The sequence below is a fragment of the Chinchilla lanigera genome, unplaced genomic scaffold (genome assembly GCF_000276665.1).
Source record: "Chinchilla lanigera isolate Chin_1 unplaced genomic scaffold, ChiLan1.0 scaffold00002, whole genome shotgun sequence".
Taxonomy (NCBI): domain Eukaryota; kingdom Metazoa; phylum Chordata; class Mammalia; order Rodentia; family Chinchillidae; genus Chinchilla; species Chinchilla lanigera.
Genome location: NW_004955403.1, coordinates 52,545,000 through 52,565,180, shown reverse-complemented (window position 1 = coordinate 52,565,180; position 20,181 = coordinate 52,545,000). Strand labels below are relative to the sequence as shown.

At 42.6% G+C, this 20,181-nt stretch overlaps 1 protein-coding gene and 1 long non-coding RNA gene across 2 annotated transcripts in view; both read left to right on the top strand.

The window, feature by feature from the left end:
• The window catches only part of LOC106146318, a 43,882-nt gene extending 36,924 nt beyond the window's left edge, over positions 1-6,958 (top strand). The window contains exons 2-3 of the long non-coding RNA XR_001234107.1: positions 394-505; positions 2,437-6,958. This is a non-coding gene — a long non-coding RNA (uncharacterized LOC106146318). The remainder of the gene's footprint in view (positions 1-393; positions 506-2,436) is intronic.
• The window catches only part of Xkr6 (XK, Kell blood group complex subunit-related family, member 6), a 226,635-nt gene that overhangs the window by 71,772 nt on the left and 134,682 nt on the right, over positions 1-20,181 (top strand). The gene's annotated exons all lie outside the window — the stretch shown is intronic.

The window sequence follows — 20,181 nt, the reverse complement described above, 5'->3', positions numbered from 1 at the left end:
TATTTCTTAGGGCCAGACCATTGGTGTACTAAGCATTACACTTAATTTTCTTTTTACTTTTTTGCCCTGGTTTATGTTTAGAAAAAGAAGTTCAATTGCTACCTTACCTTCATTAGTTTCAATAGTGATACTGTTATATTCCAGTATAAAAAATAAATGTCATATCTCAGGAAATGAATAAAGAACTCCTTTAGCTTTGTAGAACTAACTTGGAGTCAACAGGGAAAAAAAGGCATCCTTCCATTCAAAATAGGATTGTGACTTTCTGTGTAGAAATGTGTACATGTTCATTTTTCTGTGATAAAGATAACTTCTGATATTTTATATCTTAGTGTCATGTTAGAGATTTCATTCCATGATCATTTGTTCATTCACATGTATTTTTATTTTTAGCTCTAAGCGAAAGACATGAGGCCTCAGCCTGACATGAGGTGGTTTTGAGGTCATCCGATTTCTGGCTAGAAGTGTGCTGTCGCCTGGTCCTGAGACCACGTCACACAGAATGGTAATGGCAAACCCTAAGGGACAGAGAGGGGCCTCACATCTCCATGTCTGTTCCTATCCCTGTTCCTTCCTTTGTAAGATTTAAAAGCAGCATACTGACATAGCCTGAGTAAACTGCAGATGGTCAGTAGTTGGATTAACACCAGCCTCCACATGCTAATCAAACCAAAATTGTTTAATTAGAGGGTCTTTCTCTTTTTTCCAAGAGACCTCTTGGGCTGCTTGACTGGTAATAAGATATTTACTGTATTAGGAATTTGCAGGTTAAAGTGTTGGGCTTTTTTCTTTGAAAACCAGTAAGTTTAGTCTTAATAAATTTTTCAGACTAGAAAGTAAGGATTCTTGCCACAACATTCTTCTCCTATGATAAGGAAATTTGATGTTTTATGTAGATATTTATGTGTTTTACTTTCTGAAGTGTAAAGTGCCTATTGAGAATTTTAGCAGTAGTTAACTCTGCTTTAATTATTAGAAATTCAAAATATATTTTATAGTTCTACATAATAGAATAGTTTTTCTTCATTCAGCATTTTGGGGAATGTCTTCTCTCAGTGGCCACGTTTATTCTGATGGCCCCTGTCTTGCTAAGTATGTTGACGAGACTGTGCTTAAGGCCCGTACTAGGCTTTGCTCCCTAGGAAAAGAATTGCTCGAGTTCAGATTTTACACTAAGCTGCTTGCTAAGATAAGTGGTTTGTTATTCTGTTTCATTTCCTGTCTTACATGTAGCAGCATTAATAGCAAAAGCAGCATCACAAAATTACTTCTAAATTCTAAATCATGTTATTTAATTGATGAGATGCTTAGAAAATGAAGTTTCACTCCACTCTAGTATATGATGTGGGCAAAAATTCTAAGTTCTGTTCAACAGATAGTATTTTTGTTTTCACACAAAAGTTATATTTTTATGTTTTCTACTAGAGGGCCAGTTGTCAGTCTAGTGCTGTACATGATCTCATTTTCCTGCAGCCTTTTCTTACCCTTTATTTTAGATATTGACAATGACTTGAAAATTAGAGAGCGTGCCTGTGACTTTCTGTCATGATAGAATCATTTGTGTACAATGAGGAGCAGCTACTCGCAAGCTTGAGAAGTGGGTGACCTTATGTCTGTGGTCCCCTTATGCTTGCAGGCCAGCCCCGGTCTGTTCCGAGAGCGCCCTGGAGCACCTGACTTTGTTCGGCCAGCTCTCCTTATGTATAATTTTATATTTCTACACGTGTGAACTCAGAACTGTTGGTTTTCTTTAGAATCATTAAATAAACTGATACAAGTAGCATGGTATTTAAGCCTGTTGTAGGAGAGCTTTTCATGTAGTTTATTTCTGTGTAGCAATACTATTTTAATGCCAACAATTACTGGTAACTATCTTTTGGGGAGTTTTGAATTCTTCTGCTTAACCTCTCCCTCAATTTTTCTTCCCTTTTTTTTTCTTTTTATTAAAACTCCTAATGGATTGGGCTGTTTTGAGGTTAGAAAATCTTTGAAGAATGTCTTTATTTCATGTCCTAGAAGTTAATCTGGAACAACAAAGACTTTACTGTTAATTGGCTAGGAAAGTAGTTTCTAATGGTATGAGTTGTACAGGAATGAAATCTATAATTTCATTTATGCATTTGAAGGTTATTGTGATGATAGCTTTCACAAGAAAATACAGAACTAATGCCACTTTAAAGCCTCACATTGTAAATGTGAACATATTTTAACCCAGTAAATATTAGATAAATAGGTGATATGTATGATGTTTAGTATTTATTTTGATAAACTTCCTGGTTTCTAAATAAAATTTTGATATTAAACTTGAGGTATAAATGTAAGATGAGAAAAAGCACTAACATTAAGATGTTTTAAAAATTATAAAAGTAACTACCTTTTCTGAGAACGTCTTTTCCTTTGACATTGTTTAATTCTGTTCCCTTTTTTGTTTTTTAGGTTTGCAATTTTTTTTGGTGATGGCATGTTCAGAATCTTGGATCCCTAAGTTGAATATGTTGGAAATATTTAGGAATCTTGGAAATTATATGATTACTTAGTAGGTGAAATAGTAAATTCAATAAAAGTCTATAAAAGAACTTTGTCCTTTTAAGTTGGCATGCATGTCTGAAATTATCAGCTGTCAGTATTAGTGTCATACTCTTTTGAGGGTTTGGGGTTTGTATTTTCCAAGGAAGTTATGTAACTCCTCCCATGCCTGTTCGGTTAGCTTCGCTTCTTTTCTCTCTACCTTAAGTGTATGTTACTTGGATCACAGTGCTTCTTGATCAGAACTGAAGAAGAGGGGGAAAAAATCAAGTGACAATCGTAAAGGTGGTAATTATGAAATTTCAACCTGGAGATCATCTGTATTAGAATATGAAAATTCTACCCAAATTTACCCAAATACACTTGTGGTAAAATGCTTCTAGTTTTCAAAATTAGATATTATCATACAGGACAGGAATGCTAATGAGGAAAGAAAACAGCTGTTCGTTTTTCACCTCTTTGCTCCCCCTTCCTCTCTTATGAGGTGAATTAGCTACATACTAGCTAAAAGGTAGGTGATGTGAATAAAAAGGAAGCGAAGGGAAATAACTTGGGTCTCCAGGAAGGATCAGTTTCCCTGCAGAGTTGAAAGGTTACCATCTCCCGTGTAGCTGAACACACTTTCCGGTTGTGGGCTACTCCTGTGAGCCTGGACCATGGCCAAGGGTGGCTTTGACCGGGGGTGGATGGAGAGCTGGTATTTCATAGTACCAGACAGCCCATGAGGGGCTGTAGGGCCAGTCTTTCCTCAGCCTCGCCTGTTCCTGCTGGGATTAAGAAACCTGAGAACGTGCTGGGGGAGACAGTTGTACGGTGATCGAATACAGGTGCCTCCCTGCTCTTGTGCCCCAAACTGGCTAAGACTGATTTTTAAGACCACAGTGAGAAACAACTTGGAAATGGATTGAAGGGGAAGGATGAAGACAATAGGGAACTTGAGACTGATGACAGCTTGGGAGAGTATTCACGTATGAATTTATTGCAAGGTTTGTTGGTGGATCATCCAGAATTCATGAAATCAATGTACGTCTGCAGTGGGCATTTCTTCAGATTTCTTTTGGAAAGCTTTTAGAGGCTGAAGGGCTGCCCATTACCCCTGCTCCCTTTTTTGTTTTGCTTTATTACAAGAGAAATTGGCCATTGTATGTTTAATAGCAGGCACAATACAAACATTAGATTTTATTTTAAAATCAAATTGTATTTTAATCTAAACGTGTGTTTCCTGTTTAGCTGTTTTCCCATTACAACTGGCTTTTTAAAAACTCTCCTTGTGTGATACTTTTGTCAATAGAGGTGTTTCCTCTTAGCCAATTCTAGCCACAGTATTGATGAGACCTAGGCATTTGATATACCCAGAAGGAATTATCCAAGCAGGAAAAAACTCAGTCTCTACTGGAATGAATATTTCAAAGGCCTTCTTAGATTCTGAAAACTGTGAGTACAAATGAAAGAGACCCAAGAGAGGGCAAAACCTAAGAATCTTACAATAAGAGGTGGGGGTGGGTAAGGGTAAATTTCATAGAGCTAACCTGAAATGCACTAAGGGGAGGGAATTACTTTCCTGGAGAGATAAGAAGGCGTGTGGGATGCCTTAGTAAGACGCATTTTGTTGTTTTGGGTAACACACTAGCTTTCTGCAGTATTTGAAGCATAGTGATGTGGTCTTTGGAAATACCGAGGCATTTCCAAACACTGAGTATGATTTTATTCCGGTATGTTCTAAAGGGGTGTATGGCTCATTTGCTTCATTCCAGAAAGTACATTGGATATTAGACATACGAACAAAGTTGTGTTGTCCTTGTATAACTCAAGAAATAGAGTGGAATACTGAGCATTACCGAGAATTTAGTGCATGCATATAATCAGTGTTTGATGGTTGTTTCCTAGGAACTTTGGAATGAAATTTTCTATTTGTCTTATGTCAGCCTAAGTTACATTGTGAGAGCATTTTAGTGTGTGTCTCGTTGGAAGTGTGTACATTCCTGAGCCACTGCACTTCATAACCCAGCACATTGCTGACAAAGTCTCACTGTTTATCCCTGGAGGAATCGAGAGAGTTGGAACACCGAGCACAGGGCGACCCAGAGGAAGTGAGCTACAGCGATGGCCCTTTTGTTTTGGAGTTTCAGACAAACTCCTATGAGACATGTAAGAAAAGCCAGGGTTCCTCTTGGCAAGAAGACTGCGCAGACCTGGTGTTTCCCTGCAGTTTCCAGGTGTGCAGGGGCTGCTCGCTGCCGAGTGTCAGGAAGCCCTGCTGTGAAAGGTCCTCTTCCTGTACTTTTTTCCTTGTTCCAACTTTGTTCTGGCTCTCTCAGTGATTCCCTGCCGCCTTAGAATGGGACATCCGTCTGGAAGGATGCTACTGTCTCGGCACAGAGACCTGCATCCATGAGTTGAGAGCTTCACAGTGAATCGGCCAAAACTCTCTGCGAAGGGTGCATGGAGCACCGTGCAAGAGAAAATCAGAGGCTGAGGCTCCTGCTGATGAAAGGATTGTTTCAGAATATGTTGAATATTGATGTTTTTAAAATGAGCTTGCTAAAATTCCTGATGAATATGAACTTTTCTCCTTGAGTCCTTCTCATGTCCCAGGATGTCAGATTCATGCTGTAAATTGTGTATGTCAAATTAAAATAGAGATTAGAAATTCGGAGTTCTGTTGTTTTGTGACTTGAATTTGCAGCACATTTTCAGAAAAATTGTCAAGATTCACAGATAATTTCATTTTTATTCCTTTCTTTCCAAGTGTATGATTATTGGTCAGTTTTATTTAACTCATTTATAAATTTAGACAATATTATCAGTACATATTTTGACACAGAATGGATGCATTTGAGTTATATTACTAGAAACATATTTCAGCAACAAAAATGTCCTTTGCCTAGCTCCGATCTCCCTTGTGTAACCTCAGCTCACCTGCTTGCCGTGTTGCTCACTGGGAATTTCCTACAAATCCAACTCAGAAGTCATCCTGGGAAAATCAAGAGACTGAAGAAACTCTACTCCTGGGACTAAGTAGATGGAAGAGCATCTTCAAGGGGTGACGTAGCCCCTTTGAGAAGCACTGCTGTTTGTATGTGAGACAGAATGTGTCTTTCTGAATTGGACCTGTAGACATGAACTAGCTTTATAGCCATGTGCCTTCAGTGTTAGCAAAGTAGAACTCCCCTCTGAGACACTTCCTTCAGTATAGTCTGGTGGAGGGGAGTCTGGATCAGTAGGCCAACTGAAAGTTAGATATCATAGTTCAGGATTTGAAGGTATTTTTTTAGTTCCTTTGAGAGTATAATGTTCTGGGCTTCCACAGTGTGTGCTTCACAATTTCACCTCCCCAGAGAGGGTGACTCAGGGGAGGAGCCCAAGTTCATCCACACCTCAGATACCAGTGCTCTGTCCTCGGAGCTATCCCATACCGGTAATGTGAATGTACACAAGGGACTCATCCGCCTGCCCATTCTTCCCAAGTGATGGTACTGTTTATTTCCCAGCCTGCCCGATTTCAACCCCTTCGTCTAAGATAGAAGCATCACCTGCAGTTGAGCCTTCTTCCCACCGCAGTGTTGGATTTTGTCCTGCTGAAGACAGGAGCTCTGCAGCTTCTTTGCTGTAAAGAGTCTGGCTTTTATTTCCATCTCCCAGAGGTGGGGATCTTGGCTGTCTAAGGTTTGTTTGTGGGCTTCTATGTCTTAAGTTCCCAGCATTGTATTGTAAAGGTGGCCTTTTGTTAGAGCAGTGAAGTAGCCGCCTTGGCTCTGTGCTCTGCACTGGCCAGAGCTAGACCACATTCACCTGAGGCCAGGAGGGACCTGGCATCCACCAGGCATGGGAGGCTCACAACTGACCTTGGAAGGTGCTAGAGTGGTCAGGTGGAGGAGGTAATGAGATCACCTGTTTCCTTGTGTGCTGGTAAAAACATGCAGAGGAAGTGGTTGTGTCAAGATTTTGATGGCAAGATTTGCCAGAAAATAAGACATCTTTTTAGGCCCACTATTCATGTCTTCAAAAAAAAACTTTAAAAAGTACCATATTATACTGATATAATAAAAATACTACTATAAAATTTCACGTACAGTTTTCGTAATCACTGTATATGTGTTGTGTGTAGAAGGATACCCTAATAACTTTCTGACTCTTGCTCTGATAAAAACTAAATGGTCTAATTACTTAAAACCTAATAGTTGCATTTTTGAGAAAAATTTTAAAGCATGACTATTGTTACTTTTCCTATAGTGTACAAATATTCTCAGAAGCTGCTTGCCTCTGTGTGTGTGTGTGTGTGTGTGTTTATGTGTGTGAGAAAATACTGTAATCACAGTCCGTCTATTAAGTGAGAGTCTGAACTTTGTATTTACCGAGTGGGGGACTTGAAATGTCCATTAAGCAATTCTGTGTATATGGTAAACTTTGAATAAAGTAACTGTACTCTGAAGCAGCATTTAGTACATACATTTTTGTTTAAGAAAACGTATGTGGATTAAAGGACATGAATTAAAATCTGTAAATAAATCCATCTCAGTCAGGGTTTGCAGCTTTTCTGCCCAGAGTTAACCGTGGTGTAACAGTGGCGGTGGCCAAAGGGAGTGGTGGGACTTGTAGCTCAAAGGGAAAGCAGGGCTTCGTCTGATTCCCCTGGGGGCACTGTGTCCTGTGGGCCTGGAACAAGACAGGGCGATGTTACTTTTTTTAAAATTGTCTTTCTTTATGCCCTTTGCTATGTCCCCAATATTTTATAAAATCAAAAGTCCACAGTTCTGCCTTCTCTAAAAATAATTCTAAAATATTTATTGGTCTGTGCAATCAGTAGGCTGGGAGCTGCTGTTTCTTGGAACTGTATCATAAGTTTTAGCACATTAAGATCTCAATTGTACCATTTAATTTTGTGTATCCCATGACCAGTAACTCATAGGACAGTAATAGGGGTGTCTGAGAACAGCATGGGAAAGTTTAGATCATCACTTAAGCATTGCTGTGCAGTGAGAGTCCTTGTAAAAGCCTGATAAAGTGGTAGTGAAAAATACAGCTAGAATCATCCCGTTTTAGCTAACTCTGAAAAAGAGCTTTCTGGAAATCACTTGAAACGGATCACGAGTAGTCATACAAATAAAAGTGAACTGAAAACTCAGGTGATGTGAAGATGCACTACAACACAGACTTTCAGAAAATCATTTACATTGCCTTGCTGCTAATTTTCTAACCTTCTAAGTAGTCACCAACTTAGAAAAAATTGTATACCAATAAGTGGGCCAAATGGTGCAGATAGTTCTAAGACTTGCATTATTTTTATTTCTCCTCACCTATAAATCAGATGTAGGATTGACTATATGTGATGATCTAGTGTGATTAGACTGCCTTTATTAGCTAGCTTTAAAAAAAAAATGGCGCATCACGGAGGATGTATTGGAGCCACCTTATAGGCCATCAACTCTGGAAAGCACTTTAGATGCAACGTGTTAACCTCTGATCTCTGAAGAAGACGCTGGGATTTTTTTCCTTGTCTTCTCCAAGAATATCTTTCCTCCGTGGTTGCTTGTAGGTAGGAAGTTCAGAGGGAACTTGTGATCTTCGGTATAGTTTATTAGACTCCAAAGTACCTGCCGTTATGTCCCTGGATATTGCAGAATTTTTACTGAATTGCTCATTAGGGAAAGCTCAATGTATTCTGTATTAAGTGTCTTCCTTAGAGACTTTTTCTTAGGAGACCCAACATTGAATTATTAAACCCTGGGCTATGATTAGTGAGGCAGGCACCTGCTTCCTGTATTCACTGGGACTTGAAAGCAAGAAGGCAATTACTGAAGAAAATGAAATTGGCTGGAGAGATACTTGGGGCTTCGTGTGTCACATTGCTCCGCATCCTTTCCCATGGGTGCAATGCAAGACCCTCCACAAGGGCTTTCAAGTTTCACGGTGCTGGATGGCAGTATTTGTCATTAAAATTTTGCATTATATTTTGAACATTCCCAATTTTGCAGTAGAGAAAAAAATTGTAAACCAATATTTATTGAAATAATTTCACTAAAATACTACATAACCAAAGATTGTGGTACATTGGCCATGTTCTGTGTTGAAGAGAAACTGCAAGTTTCTGACTGTGGGCAGGGTGTGACAGGTACAGGCAGGGAGCTTGTCTTTTTTCCAGTCCTCAGTCTTGCTGCAAAAGCCAAGTGTCATTTTTAATTAAGTGACATCTCAGACTTCCCCTTAAAATGAGGATTTTCTCCAACTCTTGGTTGGGTTTTGGTGGCCATTTTCACCTTAGAAATCCACATTAGAAAGGGTTATTGTACAATTTTAAGAGCCCCCTTTGTGGAATGTTCAAGAACGTATACAAAACGCTATTGCAGGATCGCTTCCCTGAGCAGTGATTTCAGTACCAGCCCGGTGCAGGGTAATGTGCAGCTCACGGGTGGCTGGGGTCCCATCCCCGTGGTCCTCGCGGGCTTGATTCGGCACAGTTCTGGCTTGACTCACATGACTGAATCTCTGAGCAGTGGGGCTTCTTAATGATTGTACAAAGATTACAGCAGGTGTTGGAGCATTGCTTTACTCATCTACCAAAGAAATTGTTCCACGTTTCTCCGGGAAGCTATTGTAGCAAATTGTAGTTTTTCCCTTCCTCTGTGTTTCATTTCTTATATCTATCTGTCTAAATTGAAATTAAGTAGGATTCAGTAGCTCCATTTCCTTTTTTAAAAAAAGTACTGTTGGCAGCTGACCTAAAACTTTTATCTCATACTTACTATTGCTTATAATACCTGAATCTTGTAAAGATGTATATAAAAATTCAAATGATAGCCGGGCGTGGTGGTGGCGCACTCCTGTAATCCTAGCACTCGGGAAGCTGAGGCAGGAGGATCGTTGTGAGTTCGAGACCAGCCTGGGCTACAAAGTGAGCTCAAGGCCAGCCTGAACTGCACAGTGAGACCCCGCTTCAAAAAGATTTAAAAAAAAAAAAAATTCAAATAATGCAGAAGAAAATAAGAGAGTTTACTGTCACACTATCGATACCCCAAGCATGATCATTTCTCACCCCTTCGCTCCCAGCTGTATGGAGCCCATGTTTTCCATACCAGCAGCTTCCTTTTTGACAGCTGCTTGGTGTGTAACCAACTCCTCTTTGCTGGAAATTAAATCTTTTATAGTTTTTGTTACTTGGGTTGTTCGCAGTTTTTTACTCTTAAAAACTCGCTTTTAGTGACTCCCCTCGGATCTGCGTTATTACAAGGTGTGGACGGTACGCTTCTTGCTTCAGACACATAACCCTGCTCCTCAGCCCCTGGCCCGTGTGCCACCACCCAACCTGGCATCTGCTGTTGGCGAGTCGCATTTGCAGCCCTGGCTGAGGCCAAAGCCAACACAAGGTTTTCCAGTGTAACATGATTAGCATGAGTCAGAGACAAACTAAAGCTGAACTTTCTAGCTTCCTCTTGTGAAACTGCTTTCAGTCCAAATTCTACTAGTCTTAGGCAGATCAGAGCAAAGCGACAACAGTGAAATCGAAAATCATACAGCAAGGTTCTGGTGTTACTCTCAGTCTATGCAGTCTTTAAGAGCTAAGTGTGAGCATTAACTGGATTTTATTTTAGGTAGAGCTGCCCTTGAAGTAGTCTAATTGGACTCACGGCTGCTCAGTGCTGGTCTTCTGCCCAAGTTGTCCTCAGCTGCTTTGTGGTCTTAAGATATCTGAGTAGTTTCCAGATTAAACAGTTGGACACTGAATACAGAAGAACCCAAAGCATGAAGGACTCTGTCCTGTTATATGGGATGCTTGGCTTCAGTTGGAGTCATCAACTGATTCTCTTGAGAATGAGCTCTCCCTAGGATCAGGCTATAGCGCCTCTCCCATCACTCACCCCTCCCCTCCCTACTTCAGGCCTTTGCCATCTGTTACTCACTTGCTAAGGATACTCCTGCTCAGGCACTTGCAAGACTGTCCTTGGCAACGTGCACTTCTACTGAAGCCAGGCCTTCTCTGACCAGCCTGTCTGAAGCGGCACCCCTGTCCTTATCTCCCTGCTTTCCTCACAGCAGTGGTCATGACCTGACACTTTATATTCCCCACACACTAGAAATACAAGCTCAGGGAGAGCAGGGTCTTTATTTTCCTCAAGGCTGTTTCCTGAAGACCTAGAACAGACCCAGATGGATGTTAGAAACTCGATATCCATTCATTGAATATAGGTGCATAAGTGCCCCCTACTTCCACCCAGGGCCTTGTAGAGAAACTTGGAGATTCTGAATCCTAGATTTAGAAATAAAGGACTTACAGGGTGCCCAGGCAGGACTGCCTTGGCCAGCAGTACCACGCCTGCCTCCAGCTCTCTGCCTGTGTGTTCCTGAAAGCCAGAGCCTGCAGTGCCCCCAGATTGCCTCCTGCCCTCCCAAGGCCAATCTCAGATCTCTGGTGCATGGAGGCTGCATGCAGGGTGGCGGAGAGTCATGCAGAGCCCTGCTGTTGGCAGGAAGCGATGGGTGTGGTGCTGTCCTGGTTGGGGGCAAAGAGGGGAGTGGGAGTAAGCCCACCTCAGGGTGCTCAGGGCAGAGAAACTGAACTTTATTACTCTTGTTTTCTGCTTGACTACATCCTTTTAAATGTTTTTATAGAAAATAGTACAGAAAATCTCTAGACTCAGAAAGTCTTAACTCAAAATCAACTTTTGAAACAAAACTATTTGTTCTTTCATCCTTCCCCTACTTAAGATTCAAAGAAAGGGGAAGAGAGGAAAACTGTTTCTTCAAGAATGTGGACAGATCAAAACTGAAGAGAATAGGAATCGTCGGTTGGTCTTCTCACTTACACAAGCCGTACATGAAGTCTTTAAAAATAAATTACTCAGATACTCAAAAGGAGGTCCTTTCATCTTTTCTGTGAGAAGTGACTTGAAAACAGGAGTATGGTGGAAACCTGTGGCCAAGTAACCCTAACCTGTGGACACAGCCTTCCTGCCTAGTTCTGATGAAACAGTTGTGGTCTCAGCTATGAAAATACCGAAGTAAAGTCCTACTGTGTGCTTTCTGGCTTGCTATTCTAAGAATGGGAATTATGCATGGTGTTAACTGCTTTGGGAAAAGCCAGAGACTGGTAAAAACAGGACCTCATGCTCAGCCTGCCTGCTGGGGCCTCTTGCTCACATACCAGCTCTTAGAAATACTGCTGCAAGGATTGATGGGTTCCCCCTGCTGAGTCCTCCAACTCTTGTGCGTGTGTGCACGCATGCCCCTCACCTAATCCAATTGCAGATTGGGGTTTAGTTGTTCTGGAGGGGAGCATGGGAACCTCCTGACTAGCTCGCAGGGGAAGCCAGTTGCTGCTGTCCATGCTGCACACTGGAACGAGGAAGTCTTGAGCTTGCCAAGACCTGTGGCGTGTGTTGTTTTCGTAGCAACTTTCTAACTGCCCTGGGAGCTTGGCAGTGCCGGTGTGACCTCCTTTCACACATATGGAAGCAGGCCCAATGAGGCGGATGGCCGCAGGGTGTCCTAGGAGGGAGTTCTGCCTCCTCAGGGAGCATTTGGAGTAGACCAATTCTGATTTCATTGTTGCGTCTTGAGTGGGGGGAACTAAAATGATAGCTTTGGAAACCTAAAGGGAAAATACACAAGTACTGTCTTTAGAGTTATGTTTCTTGAGGTTTTCTGAGTGAGAGCTAAAGACATGCAAAGGTAAAATGCATGTGAGGTCTTGCACGTGGCAGGTGTTCTGCTGGTGATGAAGTAAGTGGATTGTCCGGGAGGTCAGCGTGACCACAAGCAGCCTTCTACGTTCCAGAAGACCCACAGCTTGAGAGCTCAGTGGCATTGGTTGGCGAAGCAGTGTCACTGTCAGATGGTGCAAAGGGTGTGCAGGTCATACGCAAGTGGGCCTAGTTTCACTCAGAACTTGCAAACCAGCTGGGGTTATTCGTTTGTTCCAGCTCGATTTTTGTTTGTTTTGCAGTACTGGGCATTGAACCCAAGGCCTCATACATGCTAGGTGAGCACGCTACCACTAAGCTACATCCCCACCCTTTTTTATTTTTTTAATCTTGAGACAAAGTCTTGCTACATTTCCCGGGCTGGCCTTGAGCTTGTGATCCTCCTTCCTCAGCCTCCTGAGTAGCTGAGGTGACAGTTGTGCACCACCATACCCGGCTTCAGGCTAGATTCTAATCTGGTGTTTGGGTGCTGTTCATGGAGGCCTTATGCATATTCTTCCTGTGGTAAATGATGAGAAACAGCTCATGTTTTAAAACAAGGAGCAAGGCATGGAAGGCTCTGGTGTGGATGTTAAAGGTGGTGTTTGCACGGCTTCCCGCTGTCCACAAGAGGCCGGTCAGTAGGACGTGAGGCAGACAGACTCTCCTCCAGCCTGTGACTTCCAGCTCCATTCCTCTGGAAAAGGCTGCTTGGTTACTGGCATTGGTCTGATGCCTTCCTCTGCAAAACTGCCTCTCCCAGGGGCCACTGCGTGATCCAGTGGTGTGTGATCCAGTGGTGGAAGGGTTTGATTCCTCTGATGTTTTATTCAGTTTGAATGAGTGCCCCCATTTGAAGTGCCCTAGTAGTATCTCCTTAGAAACCTAGTAGTGTTCACTGCAAAAACTTTGGAAATGGGAGGAAAGCCTAGAGCAAAGAATCACTATCCTCCTACTGCTCTGTGATAACAGATGTTACAAGCGGACAAGTGTTGCTCATGAACATATTGTTTAAAAATAAGATGAGCACACTTTTGTTTTCACAGTTAAAGTTTTGTAGACTGCTTTTTCATATAAAAATATTAGAATGAGTGGTTCACCAAATTTTGACCATTTTTTAAGGCCATTTTTACTAGTTGGTATTCTATCAGGTTATATTTTAGTTTGCCCAGTCCTTTATTGAGGACAATTTAGATTTTCTATTGTTTAATGTATTATATTGCCAGGAAGAATCTTTGTACTAAATCTATGCATACATCTCTGCTTATTCACCTCCCTGAAGATAAATACAAAAAGTGGAATTGTCAATGCAAAAGATATGTTTAAAGTAGTCATTTGATAAATTAACTTTTGTCACTTATATAGATATTTTCTTCATTTGTTTCTTAGCTTTATTGTATTTTTTGACATTCACAAAAATTTACACTTTTATCTATTTACCTTTCAAGCTTTTGTACTTTCTCCTTTTTTTCCCCCCTCAGGTTAAATTCACTTTATTTTTCTTCTATAAAGCCCTGTGTGGTAGGTACTACTGGAGACTGAGCTCTCTGACCAGAGACTCTGGTGTGTTTTTATAGGATGGCCAGTCGATTCCTGGTAGGGAGATTTGGTGAACAGTCTCTTTCAGAGTTCAGGGGTCAGGAGGCTGTAGATATTGGAGGTGGCATTAGAGGTAGCCATGGGGCTGGGGATATTGCTCAGCAGCACAAGCGCCTGCCTGGCAAGCACAAGGTCCTGAGTTGATTCCTGGTACAAAAAAAAAATTCAGAACGACAAAAAACAAACAAACAAAAACCCAGCCAGGCATGGTGGCGCAGGCCTGTGATCTCTGCACTCTGGAAGCTGAGGTAGGAGGATCATTGCAAATTTGAGGCCTGCCTGGACTACAAAGTGAGTTCAAGACCAGCCTGAACTGCACAGTGAGACCCTGTCTCAAAAAGACAAAGACCAAACAAACAGAAAAATAAAGGCAGCCATGGTGAAATTGCCAGCACCAGTGGTGTAGCAAGGATCAGTGTCAGCAGCAGCAGGAGCAGCAGCTTCTTGGGCCAAGGGCCGAGACAGTGCCAGGGCCTCTGGGGGCAGGGATCAGATGCACCAACAAGAGAACCACAGCAGCTGGCCCCCTTCAAGGGATGCTGTGGGGCTTGCCGGTCTGGTTCCCCGGGGAGACTCTGTGCAGGGACAGTGGAGAGGTTGGTCAGAATGGTGGCCCCTCCGATGGCGGCGGCTACCTCCTTGAAGCACCAGACCAGCGTGACTGCTGTCGTCTCCAAGGGCACCAGATGCCTTGAACCTGGCCAGCACAAGCTTGCTTCTGCACTGGCGTAATCTTCAGAACCTCATCCTTGAGGGATGCACCCAGGAAGAAATCAGTCGCCTCACACTCCTTGATGGGCAGGGAGGAGAGAGAGCTCTCCCCTGGGAAAGTGATCATCATGCCCTTGACCAGCTGCCCACCTTGGTGGCAGGGTCTGCTCCTTGTCCTCAGCCTCGCCACTGTGAGGCCCCTGGGGGCCTCTGGGCTTCTGCCTTCGCCATCGTCATCATCGTTTGGTGTTTTTGTGAGGAAGAAGCATTTTTATGCTTTCTTCTGCTTTTATACTTAAAAATGTCTTCCCACTCCTGAAATAAAGTGACTATTAGTTATTTTTAATTGTAGAATTAATTGGAAGACAGTGTAATTGTTAGTTGGCAGTAAGTTGTATTGTGAGAAAAATACAACTCTCAATTATATTTGGTCCAGTCTTAACCAGGTAGGTACATCTGGGCTTTGAAAAATTACCAATGCCTGGGTCACAACTCAGACCCACTGAATCCTGTTTCTTTTTAATATCTTACACAAGTCTGCAGATTTTCAAAGGAGCAGAGCCAAGGTGCGGGTATTCTTTCTTTTTCTTTGGCTTGGTTTGCACATTCGGTTCTATCAGTGTAGTGGGTGTGTTTTGTCATAGTCATTACCATCTGTTCACCGCAAGGATCAGAATGCTGTTCTAGCTTTTATGCGGAAGGGGATCAGGAACAGAGTGTGCTGAGGGAGCCCCCCTGCAGAATCACACTGGCTCTCCAGAAGTACCAGTCCCCCTTTTGGCATTATCTGATGTGCATGTAATTATTTCCAAGTTCCATGGCTGATTCTCATTTCTGCCTTAGGGTACAGCGAGTAGCTTTTTAAAAACAAATAAAATTTAAGAATATACAATATATTTAACAGTATCTTACATTTCTAGAATTTTTCAAGTCAAGATTCATTGCTCTTTGATGTGTAGTAGACCTTCATGTGAGCTGAGGCATAGTTTCAGGTCTTTATTTGTAACTATGGTTGTTTGTATCTGTGCACAAAATCAAGCTCTCAGTTTACATGAAAATACATTCCCGTTTTTCCAGGCTGGAGTTGTAGAAATCTGTCCACAAACCAAGTTTTGTGTTGGCCTGGTAAGTAGTGGCATTCTGTGTTTTTAAGGAAGAGCCAGTCTGCCTGCAGTAGGCAAGAGGGGAAGTACCTGCAGACCTTGGCCTTGTGCAAGGAACTTAGGAGTCTGAAAGCGTCAGCAGTGGTAATTCTGATGCTGACGACAATGACAGTGATGAGGGTAAGGATGTGGCCACCTCACTGGGCTGTGAGGCGTCCACGTCTGGTGTCTGGGGGGTGGTGGGGGCTGGTATTTCTCCACTCTGGCCAACTCTGTGCACCACAGTGTGTGATGTGGAGGGGGACTCTGGGGGCGAGGGTGTGGACAAGGATCCCACAGAGAAGTTCTTTGCTGACTTGCAAGCCCTCTGATCAGTTAGGGAGGGAAATTTTCATGCCAAAAACAAAAAGAAGGTAATATGAAGTTCATGAAGTATAAAGTGCCACAGTTTGTGAATAGTAAGTCCCTTAGTTGGGTGAAATTTTAAAAGGGAAAGAATGACCAGAGATAGTTCCGACGCTACTTTTATATTGTTCTCATGTGTAAGATACATAAGCCAGGTGTAAATGCATGGTGGGTAGTTCAAGAAAGAAAGGTCCTTTTGGTGTGAGTACAGCAGGAATTGAGTACGGCTTGGCAGCTGGGCAGGGCCAGAGCTCCAGCTGGAGGGGTTTGTCCTGCACTGCCGTGAGCTGACCATGGTATCCAAGGCCATGGGGTGGACACAAGCAGCCCAGCAAGGTGTCCTTTCAGCCAGAAGCCTAAGGCCTGTGTCATTGTTGCTTCCTGCAAGAAGAGCTCAACTGGCTGAAATATGTGGCCCTTCCAACACTCCCTGGTCCTTCCATTCTACAATGAAAAACCTATTTATGATTACTGCAGACCAGAAAAATCAAGAGAGGTCAGAAGAGAGTTTGAGCTCTCTTTTTGCTGAAGACAGTGAAATGAACTTCTCAACCTGCACCCAGGGAGAAGTTTATCTTTAGACTATTCCATCCAGTTCTCTGCTAACACACGGCAGCACCTTGGCCAGCACCCACCAACCAGCGGCCTTTCCTCCTCTTAACTTTTATCACTGGATCTCTCACCCCTCCTGCACTGTAGAGGTCTTTCCAACCAGGGTACTCACCTAACTCCCACATGTTGAGGTGGGGGGGGGGTGTCTCAGGTCACAGTGTTCCATGCAGCCTTATGACATCAGTTTAATGGGATACAGCCGGAATACAGTAAAATAAATGCAGTAAAACAACATATTCTAGCACCTCACACATTGTGTTATTTATTGAAACATTAGGTTTACATTTGCAGATGTGCATGTGTACACGTGTGCATGCCAGTGCATGCATGAGCTCAATAAGTTTCAGTGGAAAATTCATTTATTACCCTGAGTTGTAATCAGAAAAAATTTAAAAACAAAAAAACCAATTCAATGAGCTCATAATCCCTTATCTGCAGCCTACGTACCAAAATCTAAAAATGTTTCCTTAAGTTTGGCACAAGGTCATTTGTCAGCAAAGCATGACTTAATATGGTTTGTTGTTATTTAATAGACTTTGTCCCACCTACTGTATTTGTACACTCAACTGCAGAATGGAGTTGTGCCTTGGCCCCAGTGGGCACGTTAGGCCTGACTACTTTTCTAAGGGCCAAGGAATTCTGAGCCGCAAGGGGGTTTGCACAAGACCTTGTGGCTCTGTGTGACAGTTTTCACAATCCAGCGAATGTTTACTGGATGTTTGTTATGAGTTTGGCATTGCGCTGGGGGTCAGATGTGGAAGGAAGAAGAGTCCGTGTGTGAGCTCTTAGGGGACTTAGTCCCATGATGGGTGGATTGGGGGTCACTAGAACTATAGTCCCATTTCAAGTTCTTCCTCTTAGTTTTCCCAGATTCACAGTGCACAGATATCTCTGCACATGGCTTCCACGTCTTCCACAGCATGTTTCCACCTCCTCTGTAGAGTGTCACACTAGTGCTCCAGCTGAGAGCACTGAAAAACTGCTCCTTGCCTGCTTCCTCCCGTATCCTGTATCCTGACTGGCACCGCGGTCCTGTTCACCCGGGCTCAGCCTTATCCCTGCCCCAGATATGTCATCTGTTCACTGGCTAACTCCTCTTGATCCCTCCAGCAGTAGCACTTGGCCTCCTGCCCTTTTCTCAGTGCCAACTGCTGGTACAGGTGCTAGTATTACTCTCACCCAAAGGTAGGACGGTCCAGAAAGGTAGTCAGGTACACAGGGGACCTGGGCTCAAGTTGTGCCTCTTCCCCAATCTAGTGGAGAGACCTTGGCACACAGCTGGTTTTCTAGCTGTAAAACAGGGTTAGTGATCAGCATTTTATGATTTGTAGTTGGACATGAGAATATATCCAGGGCACACGAATGCCACAAGTGTGGTAAGATAGACTGTATGCAGATATTTACAGGATACAGAAAGAGTAAAAGGATAGCATTCAAAATATATAAAGAGCTCCTTCAAACTAATAAGAAAAGCCCAGTATTTTTTTATTTTATTTTTGTCTTTTTCTGAGACAGGGTCTCACTATGCAATTCAGGCTGGCCTTGAGCTCACTTTGTAGCCCAGGCTGGCCTCGAACTCACAATCCTCCTGCCTCAGCCTCCCAAGTGCTGGGATTACAGGCGTGCGCCACAACGCCCGGCAAACCCAGTATTTTAAGTGGGCAAAATATATAAACAGGCAATTTCTGAAGAGGAAATCAAAAGATCAATAAATATGTAAAAAGGTGTTTGCTAGCAGCCCAGAAGATGCAAATTAAAATTGTGGTGCGGTCTGGGGCTTGGCTCAGTGTAGAGCACTTGCTTAGGATGTGCAGCGCCCTCGGTTCAGTCCTCAGCACTGGAAAAAGGATGACAGCCATACCGTTTCATGTCTGTTGTTCAGCATGAAATACAGGAAAGTGTGTCAAGCAGTAATAACCCACATATTGCTAATGGGTGTATAAATAGGCTTCCTCTTCTGAGAGCAGTTAGCAATATCTAATAAAGCAAGGGCTAAGGTACACCTACCACCCAGGAATTGCATTTGCAGAACTATCCTTTATGATATTGTTTTTGATTGACAAAATACATTAGAAATAACAAAAGCATCCACTAAAGGGAGACTGGACAAATTATACGTATTCATTTATGAAATACGGCTATTCATTTAATATAAATCTGTTAAATTAAAATTACATTTGTAGCTGGGTATGATGGCATATGCCTGTAATCCCAGCCCTTCAGAGGCTGAGGCAGGAGGATCACCATGAATTCAAGGCCAGCCTGAACTACAGAGCGAGATCCTGCCTCAAAAAAATTTTGCATTGGGACTGGGGATTTAGCTCAGCGGCAAAGTGCCTGCCTGGCAAGCGCAAGGTCGTGAGTTCGGTTCCCGGTACCAGAGAAAAACCAAAAAAAAAAAAAATTTTGCATTTATATAATCATGGATAAATCTGAAAAAGTCTTGAGTGAAAAAAGCAAACCACAAAATACCTACAGCACACAACCATGTAATGAAATTTAAAGTGTAACAAACATGTATTCATTTACATGTGCATATATACAGCTAACTATACCTAGTAAAAATTTGAAAATATGCATGGAAGTGAACAATAAAAATTCAGTGCAATAGCTACTACCTCAGGAAGAGGAATACCATGGAGAAGGACACAGAGAAATTTCAATTCTATGTTAAGTGATTTATTTCTGAAAAAGAAAATAAAGCTATGAATGCATGTTAAATTTTGACAAAACTAGGTGGGTATGTAAGTGTCCTGGGTATTATTATTATTATTATTATTATCCATATATGCTTGAAATATTTTACCTTTAGAAAGCACTTAGTAGGGGCTGGAGATATAGCTCAGTGGCATAAGCGCCTGCCTGGCAAGTGCAAGGTCAGAAGTTTGATCTCGGGTACCACAAAAAAAAAAAAAAGAAAGAAAGCACTTAGTAGGATCTGTATAATAAGCATTTCTTTGTCGTATTCTAAGATTTCTGTCTACCTGATGTGTGGAGTTCTATCCCTCCACCTGGCTCTCCAGACGAGCCACTCCTGGTGAGGCACTTGTGACCCTCGGTTCCTGGCTCCTGCCTGATGCTCTAGCGTGTCCCTTGAGGACCCAGTGGAGCAGCCTAAGCATGAGGCAGTCATGCTTAGTGTTCCTTTGCCCTTTGTCTTGATCTGTGGTTTTGTTGGCTGAAATCTCCGTATCCCTTTACTCTGGCTACACAAACATGGTGTCTCCTTTTAAGGCTTATTAAAATGTTGCCCCACCCACCCCTACATCCACCTACCTCTCCTACTACAGACTCACCTACCCTTCCATCTACCCATTCACCTACTCATCTGTCCACCCATCGCATTACTCCATTCGGTATTAGGTCAGGAAGATATTTGAGGCTGATACCTAGGAAAATTGTGCTATCAAAAGCCACCTTCAAATCCACACCTGTGTATCAGTTTACGCACAAGAGAAATGTGGTTAAATATCCACTTGAGCCTCTCATCCATCAACCCCCCCACCTTTCCATCCATTCATCCATCCATCCACCCCCCCACCTTTCCA